This window comes from Bos indicus, chromosome 4, assembly GCF_029378745.1.
Source record: "Bos indicus isolate NIAB-ARS_2022 breed Sahiwal x Tharparkar chromosome 4, NIAB-ARS_B.indTharparkar_mat_pri_1.0, whole genome shotgun sequence".
Classification (NCBI taxonomy): domain Eukaryota; kingdom Metazoa; phylum Chordata; class Mammalia; order Artiodactyla; family Bovidae; genus Bos; species Bos indicus.
Genome location: NC_091763.1, coordinates 110,527,205 through 110,542,157, shown reverse-complemented (window position 1 = coordinate 110,542,157; position 14,953 = coordinate 110,527,205). Strand labels below are relative to the sequence as shown.

Here is a 14,953-nt window from a genome sequence, read left to right as displayed (position 1 = left end):
TCAACACATTATCCAATGTACAGTATATGAGAACATATGCCTCACTCTTCAAATAAGGAATTTAAAAGCTGACAATAAAATAATTTATTTTATGAAGTCTATGCTAATAAAGATCATTTTGAAAATCATCACTGATATATCACTCATATAATGATATTTACAGGGCTTATTTCTGTTCTCAACTATGATGGAATAGCTCTCCCACCACAAAGAATTACAAATCCAACAACATGTATAGGATTATACTTTTAGGAGATTAGACAAGACACTGTACTGCACTCTGATTCATGAGATAAGATAAACAAATGAGGTGAGCCCTGCCAGCTTCCTGGCTTTCTGCATGGTTCACTTTCCAGACCATGGCATAAAAGAATATTCTGGACAGACGCAGCAGCATCTCTGAATTGAAGGAAGAGCAGAATCAACGCTCTCGAGGAATCCAGAATTCTAGGACAGAGTATCAGGGACAGGGCAGCTGTGCAGAGAGGAAGCTTTGGGAATGTCCATTGGGTCACCAGTGAGTATCTTCATTTCAGACTTTGGATGAATGCTAAGCTGTGTATTTGCAGACTAAGACTCAATAAGACAAAGAGAAGTGAGATCTGAAATGAACAACAGCCAGAAGATGCACAGTCCTGGGAGTAGTTTGATTTCATACTGGACAAGATTGAGAGAATTTGAGCAACCCTAGGCATTCAACCCTAGGAGAAGGCAATGGCACCCCACTCCAGTACTCTTGCCTGGAAAATCCCATGGGCGTAGGATCTCGGTAGGCTGTGGTCCATAGGGTCTCTAAGAGTCGGACACGACTGAGAGACTTCACTTTCACTTTTCACTTTCATGCATTGGAGAAAGAAATGGCAACCCATTCCAGAATTCTTGCCTGGAGAATCCCAAGGACGGGGAGCCTGGTGGGCTGCCATCTATGGGGTCGCACAGAGTTGGACACCACTGAAGAGACTTAGCAGCAGCAGGCATTCAACAGAGATCTCAGAAAGGGAGTAGAATAATTTTATCCTAAAATAAGGATTCTAATTCTAATCCTACTCTGAGTGAGTGAGTGAAGTCACTCAGTCATGTCTGACTCTTTGCAACCCCATGGACTGTAGACTACCAGGCTCCTCAGTCCATGGGATTTTCCAGGGAAAAAGACTGGAGTGGGTAGCCATTTCCTTCTCCAGAGGATCTTCCTGACCCAGGGATCAAACACAGGTCTCCTGCATTGTAGGCAGACGCTTTACCATCTGAGCCACCAGAGAAGCCAATTCTACTCAGAACACATCTGAAAAAAGGTTGGTAATAAGTCTGAAAAAAGATCATTTTGATCCACAAATGAATTAACCCCTTGGTTGAATGAAACTTAACACTCAATTATGAGAGACCGTGGAAGTTTATTTTTTCATGAGACTTCCATGAAAATATGAAAGAGACTCAACAACATAGAATCCATAATGTCCAGTAAAAACTTTTAAAAAAATATTAGATATTTGGGTAAGCAGTAAATATGACTCATAACCAGAGAAAAGTCAGTCAGTGGTAATAGACACAGATGATGAAATTAACAGAGTACAACTTTACAAGAGAGATTATAAATTAGTTATGTTACTTGAACAAGAATGTATAAATATTGAAGAAACAAATATGAAAACTTAATGGAGAAAAGAATCAACAAAGGAAAACAACATGGGAGTTTTGGAACTAGAAATTATATCTGAAATAAAACATTTACTAGATGAGCTTAACAGCAGATTAGAAACTGAGGAGAAAATAGTGCATGCTAACTCCCTTCAGTCCTGTTTGACTCTTTGCACTCCTATGGACTATAGACTACCAGGCTCCTATCTCCATGGGATTCTCCAGGCAAGAATACTGGAGTGGGTTGTCATTTCCTTCTCCAGGGGGTCTTCCCAACCCAGGGATCAAACCCACATCTATTATGCCCCTGCACTGGCAGGTTCTTGACCGCTAGCACGACCAAACTGAGAAGAAAATAGTAGTGTACTCAAATACAGGGTCAGATAAACCATTCAGGCCTAAGCTCACAGTAGGTAATATGGCTTAATAATGAAGAGTAGTCCAGTAACCTGTAGGCTAACATTAAATGTCTTGACTATCACTTCATGGGAAATAGATAGGGAAACAGTGGAAACAGTGTCAGACTTTATTCTGAGGGGCTCCAAAATCACTGCAGATGGTGACTGTAGCCATGAAATTAAAAGACGCTTACTTCTTGGAAGGAAAGTTATGACCAACCTAGATAGCATATTCAAAAGCAGAGACATTACTTTGCCAACTAAGGTCCATCTAGTCAAAGCTATGGTTTTTCCAGTGGTCATGTATGGATGTGAGAGTTGGACTGGGAAGAAAGCTGAGTGCTGAAGAATTGATGCTTTTGAACTGTGGTGTTGGAGAAGACTCTTGAGAGTCCCTTAGACTGCAAGGAGATCCAACCAGTCCATTCTGAAGGAGATCAGCCCTGGGATTTCTTTGGAAGGAATGATGCTAAAGCTGAAACTCCAGTACTTTGGCCACCTCATGCAAAGAGTTGACTTGGAAAATACTCTGATGCTGGGAGGGATTGGGGGCAGGAGGAGAAGGGGACGCCAGAGGATGAGATGACTGGATGGCATCACTGACTCGATGGACGTGAGTCTGAGTGAACTCCAGGAGTTGGTGATGGACAGGGAGGCCTGGCGTGCTGGGATTCATGGGGTTGCAAAGAGTCGGACACGACTGAGCGACTGGACTGAACTGAACAATCATGCAAATGGAGTATGAAAAGCAGAAAGGGTAGAGACTTAAAAAAAAAATACATTTGAGGAAATAATAGTTGAAAAATACAAGCCTAAATATTTGAGAAATTGACTGAAGACCAGGAAGAGTAAATACAAAGAAAAATACACCAAGGCACACCATAAATAATTGCTTAAAAAACCATGGTAAAGAGAAAATCTTTAAAGTGTTCAGAGGGCAATAACATCTTAACAACAGCAGTGCAAGCCAGTGAACAAAGAAATGAAGTGATGAAAAGAAAAGAAAAAGAAAGTGCCAGTGTAAAATTATACATCTAGCAAAAATAGCCTTCAAACATGAAAGCAACATAATGATACTTAGGACAAATGCTGAGAAAATTTATCATCAATAAGCACGTTGTATAAGAAATAGAAATTTTTCAGCTTCAGGGAAACCTGGCCATGCTGAAATCACATGAAGAAACAAATGCTGAAAATGGTAAACGTGTCAGTAAATACGAAATATTTGTTAATGCTTTTAAAATTTCTTTAGAAGATAATTGCTTGGAACAAAATAGTAACAATGAATAAGAGGGTTTATAACAGATGTAGACGTAGAATGTTTGATTACCATAGCACAAAGGATAGGAGGCAAGGAACGAGTGTACTGTACTGAGTTTCTTTTACTACATTTGAAATGATACGGTATTACTTGGAAGTAGTAAACCCTAGATCAAGGGTCTGCAAACTTTTTCTCTGAGGTTTAAACACTGAGTATTTTAGGCTTTGCAGACCATGCTTCGTCTATAACTACTAACCTCTGCTACTGTAGCATGAAGCAGCCACAGAAGACCCAGAAACAAGAGCGTGACTGTGATTCAATAAAATTTTATTAATAAAGACAGGAGCCTGGCCAGAGAGCTGTAATGCATTAACCTCTGCTCAAAATCAACTTCTCTTTTACATCTGTGCATTTCACTATATCTAAATTATACTTCCAAAAACACTTTTAAATGCTCCATCTATATAAAGTGTGTGTGTTTAGTTTACATGTGTGCTATCTGTAGAACGTGTGTATAACCACCTCACAACTACCTTCTCCGTCTTCATTCCCGTATTTATCCAAACTACACTTGTACAAGAATGATGTTTCTATAAGGCAGATCTAATCATAGTTAATCCTAGTTCAATATTTTTCAATTGATCCTCATTACCTCCAGAAATACATGGTCCACGCCTTCACAAACAAAAGACTTACCTGGAACACACCCTCTATACCTTCCCAGATCCTCCCTCAACTTATTATGATACTCCCTCTAAATATTATTTCTCCTTCAAGGATCAGGAAGTTCACTCCAAATATTACTTCTGCAATGGGTGCTGTGATTTGCCATTTTGCTTCTAATATATGACTGGAGGACTTATTCTTTCAGATAGTTACACTGCTGCTGGAAGACCAAATGTAGCTGTGATTCCCCTCAGGGATTCCCTGGGTTAAAAAAGAGGCATTGTATACAAGGTCATGTCCCTTCCTAGGGGTATGCAGATGTAACAATGGGCTATCCAGGGGCTGCTGCTGCTAAATCACTTTAGTCGTGTCTGACTCTGTGCGACCCCATAGACGGCAGCCCACCAGGCACCCCCGCCCCTGGGATTCTCCAGGCAAGAGCACTGGAGTGGGTTGCCATTTCCTTCTCCAATGCATGAAAGTGAAAAGTGAAAGTGAAGTCGCTCAGTCGAGTCTGACTCTTAGCGACCCCATGGACTGCAGCTTACCAGGCTCCTCCATCCATGGGATTTTCCAGGCAAGAGTACTGGAGTGGGGTGCCATTGCCTTCTCCAATCCAGGGGCTAGAATGGTCAATACCATTGTCCCAACTGGGGAAAACTATAAATAGTCACCACAGTCTGGTCTCAGAGCTCCCTGAGAAATTGGAAGTTGAAGCTTCCATGGAGACTGTATCGCATACTGACTACTGCCTCTGCCTATTTCTGTTTCCTTCCCTTCCCTTACCCCAGTTTTTATCCTGAAGGTACTGCCTACAAAATCTGCACTTCTCTGACTCATAATTTTTATCCTGGGAAATCCAGTCTGCAATATATTTTGGAATCACTTTCCTTATAACCTGCATATGAGTTTGTTTTCCCAGCTTTGTACTTCATTTGCTATTTCTATGCTTTCTTCCTTTTTGTAGTATTTAACATTTCCAATAATCATATGTCATCCATGTGTTGATTTTACCAAGAATTCTGCAAAAATTTGGAAGAGCCATAGATTAGTCTTTCTGGTGGCTCAGACACTAAAGAATCTGTCTGCAATTCATGAGACCTGGGTTTGATCCTTGGGTGGGGAAGATCTCTTGGAGAAGAGGATGGCTCAGTTCAGCTCAGTTGTTCAGTCATGTCTGAAACTTTGTGACCCCATGGACTGCAGCACATCAGCCTTCCCTGTCCATCACTAACTCCCAGAGCTTACTCAGACTCATGTCCATCGAGTCAGTGATGCCATCAAACCATCTCATCCTCTGTCATCCCCTTCTCCTCTTGCCTTCAGTGTTTCCCATCATCAGGGTTTTTTCCAATGAATCAGTACTTCACATCAATATTGGAATTTCAGCTTCAGCATCAGTCCTTCCAGTGAATATTCAGAACTGATTTCCTTTAGGATGGACTGGTTGGATCTTCTTGCATTCTAAGAGACTCTCAGGAGTCTTCTCCAACACAGTTCAAAAGAATCAATTCTTCAGTGCTCAGCTATCTTTATAGTCCAACTCTCACATCCATACATGACTACTGGAAAAACCATAGCTTTGACTAGACAGATCTTTGTTGGCAGGTTAATGTCTCTGCTTTTTAATTTACTGTCTAGGTTGGTCATAACTTTTCTTCCAAGGAATAAGTGTCTTTCAATTTGTTTATGGTCCAACTCTCACATCCATACATGACTACTGGAAAAACCATAGCTTTGACTAGATGGACATTTGTCGACAAAGTAATGTCTCTGCTTTTTTAATATGCTGTCTATGTTTGTCATAGCTTTTCTTCCAAGGAGCAAGCATCTTTTGATTTCATGGCTACAGTCACCATCTGCAGTGATTTTGGAGCCCAAGAAAATAAAGTCTGTCACTGTTTCCATTGTTTCCCCATCTATTTGCCATGAAGTGATGGGACCAGTTTCTAAGATCTTAGTTTTTTGAATGTTTAGTTTTAAACCAGCTTTTTCACTTTGCTCTTTCTCCTCATCAAGAGGATCTTGAATTCTTCTTCACTTTCTTCTATAAGAGTGGTGTCATCTGCATATCTGACATTATTAATATTTCTCCCAGAAATCTTGATTCCACCTTGTACTTCAACCAGCTTGGCATTTCACCTGATGTAGTCTGCGTATAAGTTAAATAAGCAGGATGACAATATACAGCTCAAATGGCAGCCCACTCCAGTCTTCTTGCCTGGAAAATCCCACGGACCGTGGAGCCTGGTAGGTTACTGTCCATGGGGTCGCAAAGAGTTGGACACGACTGAGCGACTTCACATTCACTTTCTCCCAATTTGGAGCCAGTCCATTGTTGAATGAGTAGAGAATGGATACTCACTACAATATTCGTGCCTGGAGAATTCTATGGATAGAGGAACCTGGCAGGCTTCAGTCCATAGGGTTGCAAAGAGTTGCACACAACTGAACGACTAACACTTTCACTTTCATATATGAATTTGGGGGATACCAGTATCTAGTCATCAAGAGATAATAAATATATTTCCTTATCTGTTAGATTGTTCCAAACTTTGGAAAAATCCTATACCCAGCTGCATATGAATTTCTCTATATGCATTACTAAAAGCAACAGGATGGTTTCGGTTATTGAAATAAAAAAGCAAGTATGACTGTGAGTAAAATAAGAAACATATGTGCATTTGATTGATGCAATTTAGACTATTTCCCCTAACTAATTTTGCAAAATGAATTTCAGGATAAATTTTCTTAATTTACCCCCCCCCTTTTTTTTTTTTTTGCTGTGTTACAAATTTTCAATAAAGAAGCAATTAACAGATAGCTACTTAATCTCATTTACCTCATTACTTAAATAAATGAATTTATGGTCAACTTTAAGGGAGGCAAAAGTCTAAAAGCAGTAAAAATATAAGTTAAAACTTACTCTTTAGCTGAAGGGAATGTGAAGAGACTAGTGATCAACCTCCAGGGGAGGGCAAATGTCAGGCTTTCATGAGAAGCATGGTGGAAAGATAGATGGGAAGTTCTCTGTTTCTTTTGATCTCTCTCGCAATGTAATTTGGGGAAGTTGATTTCTTTGTTCATTTGGCTTGTGAAATGTGTAACCTCTATCGATCTAAAGATTAAGAATGATACCTCTTTCATGACAAAAACCTCAGGAAATGGTATATAAGAGAGCAGAAGGGCTCCCCCAAAACACTATGGAGAATATATGAAAGAGGACAGAAGTGTTTCCCAGTGGATACAGTGATGGCTCAAGGGAACTAAGTGGAAAGTCAAAGAGGAGAACAAGAAGGCAAAGATAGTGAACAGTCATAAACTCTTAGATTCTAAGATGATTTAAGAATAACTTTTATCTAGAAATAATAAAGCCAAATTATCTATTAGGTAGCTAATAAATTGTTACAATGACTTGAAAGATGTGTCCTTATACAAAACTCCTGCCACTCCCTAAACACTGAGATGCTATTCCTGCCCTATCTTTTCTTTCCTCTCTCTCCATCTTCCTCCACCCCTTCATCTCTCTCTCCTTTTTTTCTCTCTTGAATACACATATTTTCCCCCTCCAGATATGTGTGTGTGTATGTGTGTGTGTGTGTGTGTGTGTGTGTGTGAACTATAAGATACTCAGCATTTGCATTCTGGATGTTCACCCCCACTGGGGTTACTTGAGTAAAGAATTATAATAAAAAACTTGGAGAAGTGGATGAAATCAGCACTCTAAACTCGGAGATAGCTTATAACTGTGATAGCCATTTCCTCTTTGTAATTTGTACCTCTGAGAGCTAACAGAAACAAGAGACTTTGTGTGTGGTTCAAAAGAGGGCATGGAGTTTCTTTCCAGTGATAAATGGCTCTTGCATAAATCTGATGCCTAAGCAAGTGGCTATAACACCACTGGAGACTACAAGCCTCAATTCTAATTTAACAGGAAAAGGTAGAAAAGAATTCAATTAAGGCTAGAACTACCTTTAATAACTGGTTGAGAAATATGTATCAGATGAAAAGAATAAATTGAAAAGGAGACTTGAAGGCCAGATAGCATTATGAGTTCAGGCTGGGAGACCTCCTACTCTAAACACATAGAATTTTTAGATAAGATAGATAAAAAGAAAATTGAAAAGACATATCCAGGATCAAAAGTATGATAAGCTTCTCCATGCACAAGAAATGCAACCAAAATGCAAAGTGGTAAGTAGGACCATAACCAATTCCTGCTGGAGTCGGGGCTGGGGACAGACAGAGGGACACTGGGTTCCTGGGGAGTGTTGGTGAATGCACGTCCCTGTCTGTGTTACCAAGAGGAAGCCTGGGACAGAGCTGAAAACCAAACGAACCCAGGACTAACTTGCTGTGAAAAGAGGCTGAAACAACTGCTTACTGACTTAGAGATGTAGGTAATAGGAGACTGTATAGTCCAGAGGGTCCCAACCTCCAGAAGCTAATGCTGATGATTTGAGGTGGAACTGATGCAATAATAATTAGGAATAAAGTGCACATTAAATTTGATGTACTTGAATCATCCCTACATCATTGCTCCCTCACTGTTGTCTGTGGATAAACTGTCCTCCATGAAACTGGTCCCTACTGCCCCAAAGGTAGGGGACCACTGCCACTTAAGGAATTTGGAAAACAGGCATATCTAAGCCAAGAGAAAGTACCCATTGGCTTGTTGACTGGACTTATGATTCCCTAGTAACACTGGCAGGCAAGAACACAGGGTCCTCCATGTAAAATGTGTTTCTGCACTGAGGATTAGGAAGCTGAGGATAAAAATCACCAAATTATAGAGAAGAAAAGGAAAGAGGGTGAGAGACAAACAGCTGACTGCAAAGAACCTAAAAAAAAAAAAGCAAAATCACAGAAAAAATATGCCATAAGTCAGCTAACAAAGTTAAAACGTCAATGCAAATGTCTCCAGATATAATAGCAAGCGGAGAACAGGGGAAATAAAAGGCTCAGGTGCTCAAAAAAACATAAGTAATGCCATCCGTTAAAAACCAGCAGTAATGATCACATCCAAGAGGAAGAAATAAAAGATTTACAGATTGATACTAAAAAGAACTAGATAGTGATCTCAGAAGTAAAACAAGTAGACATTGACAGGAAATAACCTCATGAGAGGAATATCCTGAAATTATCTGTGTGTGTTTAGTCACTCAGTCATGTCCGACTCTCTGTGACACTGTAGCCTGCCAGGCTGCTCTGTCCATGGGCATTCTCCAGGCAAGAATCCTGGGGTGGGTTGCCATGCCCTCCTCCAGGGGATCTTCCCAACCCAGGGACCGAACCCAGGTCTCCCACATTTCAAGCAGATTCTTTACCATTCTGAGCCACCAAGGAAGCACAAGAATATTGCAGTGGGTAGCCTATCCCTTCTCCAGGGGAACTTCCCAACCCAGGAATCAAACTGGGGTCTCCTGCATTGCAGGTGAGCTATCAGAGAAGCCATTCTATAACCATATAGTGGAAGCTATTCAGCAATAAAAAAGAAAGGGCACTGATACACGTTACATCAGTTCAGTACAGTTGCTCAGTTGTGTCTGACTCTTTGTGACCCCATGGACTACATCACGCCAGGCTTCCCTGTCCATCACCAACTCCCGGAGCTTACTCAAACTCATGTCCATAGAGGTGGTGATGCCTTCCAACCATCTCATCCTCCGTCATCCCCTTCTCCTCCTGCCTTCAATCTTTCCCAGCATCAGGGTCTTTTCCAAAGAGTCAGTTCTTCGCATCAGATGGCCAAAGTACTGGAGTTTTAGCTTCAGCATCAGTCCTTCCAAAGAATATTCAGGACTGATTTCCTTTAGGATGGACTGGCTGGATTTCCTTGCAGTCCACAGGACTCTCAAGAGTCTTCTCCAACATCACATGTTACATGATCAGTCTCAAAATAACTATGCTGAGTGAAAGAATCTTGGGAGAAAAAGTACATACTGTACAATGCAAATAAAGTTCTAGGAAATGCAAATTGATATACAGGAATAAAAGCAGATCAATAACTGAGTATGGATGGGGGACCAGAAGGAGAAGAAAGGAGTTAAAAAGTGGAAAAAGAAAACCTCTTGAGGTGATGGATATACTCATTATATTGATTGTGGTGATGGTTTCATGGCTGTATGCATATATAAAAATGAGCAAATGGCACAATTTAAATAGGTACATTAGTATATATCAGTGATGTGTCAATTAAACTGAAAAACTGTGGGAGTAAAGAGATAAATAGGTTAAAGTGTGAATTTCAGTGATAAGACTTGAAGTTCTAGAATAAAACAAAGGCATAGAATATAAACAGTTGAAGAAGTAATGACTGATTATTTTTTTCAAAATTAAAACAACAAAAAAAGATACCCCTCAAAAATTGAAAGGATTCTCTGAAAATTGTAAAACATACATGAAATGGGCATATTATGAAAAGTATGTAATGAGATACAAATGAAAGCTTCTCTAAAATAGTAAGATTAATGAATTGTGACATTTAGAATGTAAAATTCAAGTATATAAATTTATCTCACTGATAAAGAAAAAAGAGCTGACATCTTAAGAAGTGATAAAATCTGCTTGCTAATGACTTCAGATTTTATTTACAGTGGGAATAAACAGCTAGAACGTGTGGCATATGACCTACCTATGAGAAGGCTATACTTAATTAAGATATACTTAATCTACACAATTAAGATCATGGCATCCAGTCCCATCACTTCATGGCAAATAGATGGGGAAACAATGACAGATTTTTATTTTCTTGGGCTCCAAAACCACTGTAGATTGTGACTGCAGCCATGGAATTAAAAGACACTTGGTCCTTGGAAGAAAAGCTATGACCAACATAGACAGCAGAGACATAATTTTGCTGATACAAGTCTGTCTAGTCAAAGCTATAGTTTTTCCATCAGTCATGTACGGGTGTGAGATTTGGACCACAAAGAAGGCTGAGCACCAACGAACTGATGCTTTCAAACTATGATGTTGAAGAAGAGAGTCCTTTGGACTGCAAGGAGATCAAACCAGTCAGTCAATTCTAAAGGAAATCTATCTTGAACACTCATTAGAAGGTATGATACTGAAGCTGAAGCTCCAATACTTTGGCCATCTGATGAGAAGAGCTGACTCATTAGAAAAGACACTGATGCTGGGAAAGGTTGAAGGCAGGAGGAGAAAGGGACCACAGAGGACGAGATGGTTGTATGGCATCACCAATTCAATGAACATGAGTTTGAACAAATTCCGGGAGACGGTGAAGGACAGGGAAGCCTGGCATGCTGCAGTGCATGGGGCTGCATAGAGTAGGACATGACTGACCAACTGAACAACAGCAAAATGGGAAGTAGTATATAATCTTCAACCAAGTATAGACACTTCTTGATTGGAAGTAGCCAGAAGAGAGAACCTTGGCCATCTATTAATGTTTGTCATGAGCTAGAGAAGGAAAAACAGCCATGCTACCATCATTCCTAAAATATGGAGTAAACTGATAAAATAATGCTAAAATAAAAGCATAAAAGCTAACTTTGAAACAAAACAGAAGAAAAAAAAAAAGACATTATTTTTATCAGAGTACAGGAAGTTATCCCCAGAGACAAATTAGGATATAATTAAAGAACTATAGATGCTTTAACATTTTGAAACATTCAGATTATATCTCAAAGGACTGGTATTACTCATAAAAGTAATGTTAGCTTCCTTGAATACTTATCAAAGGAGCTGTCAGAAAAGTAGAGGTAACTAAAAACAATAACAAACCAATAACATCCGCTTCAAAAAAAAATACATTTTCTAAACAAAGACTTGGAAAAAAAATAGACAAGAAGAGTGGTGGTTGTGATGGTGGTGGTGGTTTAGTCGCCAAGTCCTGTCTGACTCTTATGACTCTTATGACTCTCATGGATTTCCCAGGCAAGAATACTGGAATGGGTTGTCATTGCCTTCTCCAATAGACAAGAGGTTCTTCTTTAAAATCTGGTGTGTCAGTTATGAACATTTAGAATAAAAGTGAAAAGTGGGGAGTTATTCATACCAAAAAGTGGGGAGTTATTGACACCGGGGGTGGTGTTGATGGGTTATAAGGATTTCCTGTTTTGATCATGTTCCTCTTTAACATGAGACATTAAATTTCACAGCTGTATCTTCAAGTTAACTTTGGCAAAGCATTTTGGCAATATTCGGTTAAGTATAAAATAGTAAAATGTGGTCTGGGAAATATTTTTGGTAAATTCAAAAATGATTAATATTTATGCCTCAAATATGTTGATTAATGACTATGTCAGCTTGAAGAGAGGTCCTAATGATGAGCCACAAGCTTTGGTCTTGTATGCTGTCATTTTTAATATTTTTATTATCTAAGGCATGGAAAACATGCTTATGAAATTTGTCAATTACATAAAGCTGGAAAAGAGACCTAATACGGTAACTAGCTGAATTATGATGTTAAATGTTCTTGACTGGCTGGAAATCTGAGCCTCTCCTAGCAAAATTTATTTTAGCATCAGTAATAACCTAAAATGCCCATTTTGAACAAATGCATTATCAACTTTATTATTAAGGTATGTAATGCTTATAAATAATTATGCAACCTTAATTTCCTTTATCACTGACTCAGTGGACATGAGTTGTTGAGCAACCTCCAGGCGATAGTGCAGGACAGGAAAGCCTGGCGTGCTGCAGTTCATGGGGTCTCAAGAGTCAGACATGAGTTAATGACTGAACAACAATTTACTTTATGGGTAATGCAGTGCTAAAATTATGGCATCTATGATACTATATTTACAGTATGGCTTCAAAAATTTTTGATACATTTTAATTAAGTCTTTGCACATAAATAAGAACCTAGGAATTATCACAAAATGAACCCAACCATACAATCACCACCCAGATCTATAAAGAAACCACTGCCAGCAACACAGGTGCTCTTACTACGTCCTTTTCCAAACACGGTCACCTCTTCTCCTCAATGAACTGCCCCAGAGATTCATCCATGTGGTTGTGTTTAGCTGTTGATTCTTCATTTCCTTGTTGCCTAGCACTACATTATGTAGTATACAGCTCTTTATTGATCAAGTCTAGGGTATTGTTGACCACGTGTATATTTCCAGTTTGAAGTTATTATAAATGATGCTGCTATTAACATTCGCGCTCATGTCTTTCACCACTTCTTCGTGCTTTTCTCTTGGATACATGCCCAGGAAGAGAATTGTGAGTCCAGAAACTGTTGTATATATATATTTTTAAATTCTATTTATTTTTCGGCTGTGTTGGATCTTAGTTGTGACATGTGGGATATTTTTCACTGTGGTGCATAGGCTTAATTGCTCTGTGGCATATGGGATCTTAACTCTCTGACCACAGATCAAACCCACATTCCCCCTCGTTGCAAGACAGATTCTGAAACACCGCACCACTAGGGAAATTTCATGTTTTTTAAATTTAACCAATTTCACCAAAATTTTAAAAAGTAGTTGAACTGATACACCCTAGGAACTTCATAAGAGTTTTTGCTGTTCCAAATCCTTGCCACAACTTGGTGTAGTTAGCCTTCTTTTTTGCTGTTGTTTTCTAGCAAAACAACAGTTTGTTTGCAGTCTTGCAGGTTTGACTTGTATTCTCTTGGTAACCACTTTCATTCTGTTGATAGCAAGACTCATTATAAAACTATTGTAAACTAAGACAAAATGTTATGAGTGCAAATAGGCCATATAAACAAAATATAGATTCCCTAAAATAAAACCACAAGTATACATGTAAATTGTGACAAAGGTAGCATAGGAAAATAGTAGAGAATAAAGGTATTTTTTTCAATAATATATTCAGGATCAATTGGATATACATGTGTAAAAATGTGAAAGGTGGCCTTGCCTTATAGTATACTGAGATCAAGGTAAAAATGTGTAGCTTTAATTGTGAAAAGTAGAACACTGAAGCTTATAGAACTTGATTTAAGAGAATAACATCATAATCTTGGGGTTGGGAATGATTTCTTAAACAGAAATAAAATCACTAGCTATAAAGGGAAAGATGCATAAATTAGGTTATATTAAAATTAGAAATTATTATCAAAAGACACTAATAAAAGAGTGAAATGGCTAACCATGGATTTGGGGCAGCATATTTTCAAACATCACTGACTCAATGGACATGAGTTTGAACAAACTCTGGGAGATGGTGAAGGACAGGGAAACCCGGTGTGCTGCAGTCCATGAGGTCATGAAGCATCGGACATGACTGAGTGACTAAACAGCACATTTCCAAACATGTAAGAAGGAAAATGCTCATATCCAAACAGTAGGGTGGGCCAGTGGCTAGGAATCTGCCTTGTAATGGAGGGGGCGCTTGTTCAATTCCTGGTCAGGGAAATACCATTCCACATGTGCGGGGCATCTACTGAGGCTGGGTGCTGCATAAAGATCCTGTGTGCTGCACCTGAGACCCAGTGCAGCCAGATAAATAAATATTTAAAAACACAAAAAACAAAATGTATAAACAAGGCCTGCAAATCAATAAGACCCATTCAGACTTCCCAATTTAAAAAATGGATGAGGAACTTTAACAGGCAGTTCCCAAAAAAGAACTATACTTTACAAAACATATAAAAAGTTGCTCAACTTCAAGGGCTCGACATTTTCAGAAAACAATTTAAAAACTAAGAATATTCAAAGAGAGTAACTTATCATTATGAGAGGACTTAATCTTACATATTACTTTGGGGAAGCCAAAGATGCTCCTCCGTCCATGGGATTTTCTAGGCAAAAGTACTGGAGTGGGGTGCCATTGCCTTCTCCGAAGAGGAAATAAAGGAGTAACTTAATTTCCATCTTCTACTATTTAAAAGCCTAAAGATATAAAGTTTCCCAGTGATATTACAATACAAAATACTCCAAAAGTATATATGCTTCATGTATAAAGATTATATAGTTTTAACTTATTTTTTTGAAATGAAAATTTTGCTTAGACTAAATGAAAATTTTATTTTTTAACTCAGTACTCTCAATTG

General features: G+C 38.8%; 1 protein-coding gene across 1 annotated transcript in view; it reads right to left on the bottom strand.

Moving 5' to 3' along the window:
- The window catches only part of CNTNAP2 (contactin associated protein 2), a 1,639,050-nt gene that overhangs the window by 1,566,094 nt on the left and 58,003 nt on the right, over positions 1-14,953 (bottom strand). The gene's annotated exons all lie outside the window — the stretch shown is intronic.